Genomic DNA, 4,163 nt, shown 5'->3' with positions numbered 1-4,163 from the left:
AGCCTAACTCCTGAAGAGCCCTGGGTGCCTCACCCAAATGGCTGGCCTTGAGAAAGATGAGTGTTGTGATATAAAATTACTACTCAACAAGATGGTGAGCTGCCAACCTACAACCTCTTCCAATGTAACACCACACAAACGACCTAAGGCAAATCCAGATAACTCCTCCAAACTGTCATAAAAAGAGGCCATTCCGAAAAGATGTGGATTCCTTCCAGACTAATGTGGTTTGATCACGCCAGACCGACTGAAACAGAGTACAAGCTGATCCTACATTCCAAACAGCTGGACAAAACAGCCCTACAGACTACAGCTAGGATATCTGAATCTTCTTCGAATCCCCCAAGACAGCGCCCCTTACCAGCAGGAAGTAGTTTGGAAAGAACGACGCCCAAATTCCCAAATATTGTGTATAAATGTTTGTTTTCATTTAATCGGACTTTGTTATATAAAATTAAATAAAAATAAATAAATAAATAAATAAATAAAAAGAGGCCATTCCCCATTAGGGGTACAATTTGTTCTCTCTCCTTATCCCCTTCTCCTTCCCCCTTTCCCTCCCCACCTTCTCTTTTTCTCCTTCCCCTTCCTCCCTTTTTCTCCATGTTTCTATCCACAGTGTATATTCTTTATTAAAACATCTATATCAATTCTGGCCCAATGACTACTTCTACACACACACACACACACACACACACACACACACACACACCATGTCTTGGACTCATGGCTCCAGGCATGACATAAATCTGCTTTCTATAAGGACACCATTCATGCTGGTTCAGGTCCCATCCTGACCACTTCATTGTAACTTAATTCCTTTTTATGAGGTCCCTATCTCCAGGTGCAATCACTCTGACATTCTGCATGGGACACTTTCTCAAAGGCAGACTTTGGAAGAACCATTGCCATAGAATCCTACTCTAGACAAGGCCATAAATGCTCTGAGGGGCAGATAAACTCAAGGTGGGAGCCTGACATCATAGTCATTGGCTCTCCGTGAAACTGCAAGGAGGACTTTGGAGCCTGAAAGAGAAACTTAAAATTTCTTCCCTTGTGTTTTTAAATTTCCAAAGAAGCTGCAGAAACTGCCAGAGCCTGAGAGAGATAGACTTGCCAGGACTCGAGGTAAGACTTCTGGGCACTCCTTCGCAGGGTCTTCACAGAACTTGGACATTATCAAAAGAGACCCAAGACCTGTACAAGCCCTGAAAAGATCCTTTAGGAGCTGCAAGAGTCAGGGGTCCTCTGTAGACAGCAGGATAGAGCATGGTGGGAGCTCATGATAACCCAACCTTGGAGACCATTGCTGCTCAGCCACTTGGCAAACTGCTGAAAAGTCAGAACAGGTTCCTGGAACTATTTCCCCCTCTGCCTGAGCAAAGTAATCCCAGGAAAGAAGGCTGGACCTCTCCCTGAGTCCATTTGTTAAACACATCAGGTCCTCAGGAGCACAGCCCAGGGCTTAGCTCTCTGTGTTAATTGCCATATCTGTAATGATATTGTTCTTCACACACTGAACAACAAGGAACCTCCTGGGGGGGGGGGGAGTTAGAGGGATGGTGGGATGGATAGAACTACCCCATCTTCCCATGGCATGGAAGAGAGAGTTGATTCTACATAGCATTTCTTTTGAAAGAGAGACAGGCAGATGTTCCATCCAAACCATTTGTATCCCAGTTTCAGGCTGCACTAGCAAAATATCTGCCTAGGATACACAAAGCCCTGCGTTTGACACACACACTCTCAGCTCCTTATAAACTGGTCATGGTAGTACATGACTATAGTTCCAACGCTTGGGAGATGGAGGCAGGAGGATCCTTAGCTACATAACAAGTTCAAGGATAGCCTGAGCTACATGAGACTCTATCTCAAAAACAAACCTCAACTTCAACATTTTCTGCATGACTATGTTCAGGCTAGCTAACTTCTTTAACATTCAGTTCATCTGAAAAATATACATAGTAATAGTGCATGGCTGGAGGAATTGTTTCATATTTCCAGGGCTGTGAGACATAAGCATCTATGGTTGCTATAGTTGTTGCTATCTGCCACCTCTCTTGAAAACTTGGTGTTTCTGGGAGAAAGAAAGGAAAGCTAAAAGTTTAAGGAGATGTGGCACATGGTGCTTGACACAGTATGTTCCAAAACTTTAACATTCATAACATTCATGGTTTGTGTCACCCGACAGACACAGGAAGTTAAAACATAGCTTTATGGAAAATAATCCTGGGTTCCAAGTTCATTCCTGTGAATGAATTAATCATCCCCCCTCCTCTCAGAGCCTAGGTCCCTGTGGGATTTAGTGGAGAGATGTGGGATATGGAGATGAGGGAGACATCATGGGTACTTCCTGGGCTGTCAGCTCTCAGACCAAGGACAGGTGTTTCTCTTGTCCATTTTTTTGTTTGTTTGTTTGTCTTGTTTTGTTTTGTTTTGTTTGGGGGGGTGTTGAGAACTGAATCCAGGGCCTCCTTTGCCCTGAGCAGTGCTCTGTCACCAACTTTCATTTCCAGACCTTTTTACTCTTGTGTAATTTCAATTATGAGACAGAGTTTCATTAAGTAGCCCAAATTGTCTTGAAATTACTCTGTAAATAAGTGAGCCTGGAATTTGCAATCCTCCTTCCTCAGCTTTCCAAGAAGCTAGCATGGGCCTGTACAGACCCTACTTTTGTTGATGCTGTTGTCTTCTTGGGTTTGCTTCAAGACAGGGTCTGGTGTATCCCAGATTGACCTCAATATCACTATGTGACAGAGGATGACCTTGAACTTCTGAATCTCCTATTTTCCCTTCCCAAGTGTTGGGATCCTAAGCATGTGCTACCACACCCAGTTCCTTTGGTGCTGGAGGTAGAACCCAGGGTTTCATGTATGTTTGGTAAGAACTCTACCAACCATGGAGTCTTTCTGTGCTAGTGGGGGCCTCAAACTCTAAGCATGTGCTACCACACCCAGTTTCTTTGGTGCTGGAGGTAGAACCCAGGGTTTCATGTATGTTTGGTAAGAACTCTACCAACCACGGAGTCTTTCTGTGCTAATGGGGGCCTCAAACTTTGCCAGCATCAGCGTCGCCTAGGAGGCACAGTAGAAGAAAAACTGAGAATGTCTGGAAAGTGAAGTGAGATTTTACCAAGTGATACTCACACTGCTGACCTAGAGACCACACTTTAAAGATGCATTTGACTTTGTATTGGAAATAAAATAGCTTAGAGTCTATGGGTGGCAGGGTTCTGAGGATAGCCTTTCTTTAGGGATGGCTTCTACCCTTCAGCAATGGGCGAGCTAAAAGTGCTTTCCTGTGCTGGAGGTGAAATGGCCAAGGAAAGTGCTATCTCTATCTACCTTCCACAGACAAGAAATAGAGCTAATGCTCTTACACCTGCAGGTCATAAAAACAGAACTGTCCATGGCTGCCTGATCTCTGGACCCTGATGCTACCTTGCCTGTGGGTTCACTATCTGGAGGGTTAGTAGTGAACAGTGCCAGCCCATCAGCCAACACTAGAGACAAGCTGATGTCAGCCTTTTGGGTAATTTCCTCCCTCTTGGTTCCTGCTGGCCAGTACCATACCATGGAGCACTGCAATGGATTTACTTTGTATTAGTCATCTAAACAGGCCAGAAAGCTTCCTGCTTGCATATTACTAGAATCTAGTTCATATTATTTTGTGCCGTAGCATTTGACATCTTGCCAGCAAGGAGGTACAATTCATCTGCAATAAGATTAGATAGAAGTGAATATTGACAGGTGATTTTCCTTTCCTCATCCAAATGGGAAATATTTCTACCAAGTCTTTACTGTGCTAAGGAGACTGCCTGCCTCCTACCACCATCCTTCCTCATCAGCGCAGGAAAATTAAGACATCCTCCAGCTCTATCTTATCAGAGGACAGCTCAGGACCATGGTCAGATTGTTCTCTTCCAGCAGCACCAAACACTGGGAGATGGAAACCATGTGCTAGTAAGGATCAGGCCACCCTCTGACTCCCCAGGACCCTATAAACAGCAGTTGAAATATAGATGAACACAAGCCAAGTGTGTGCTTCAGTTCTCGGCACCCACATGGCAGCTCACAGGCATCTGTAACCCCTGTTCCAGGAGATCTGACACCCTCTTCTAGCTTCTTCAGGCTCCAGGCACACTTGTGGTGTACAGACATACA

This window comes from Phodopus roborovskii, unplaced genomic scaffold (assembly GCF_943737965.1).
Source record: "Phodopus roborovskii unplaced genomic scaffold, PHOROB, whole genome shotgun sequence".
Taxonomy (NCBI): domain Eukaryota; kingdom Metazoa; phylum Chordata; class Mammalia; order Rodentia; family Cricetidae; genus Phodopus; species Phodopus roborovskii.
Note: the sequence above shows the minus strand (reverse complement) of the source record.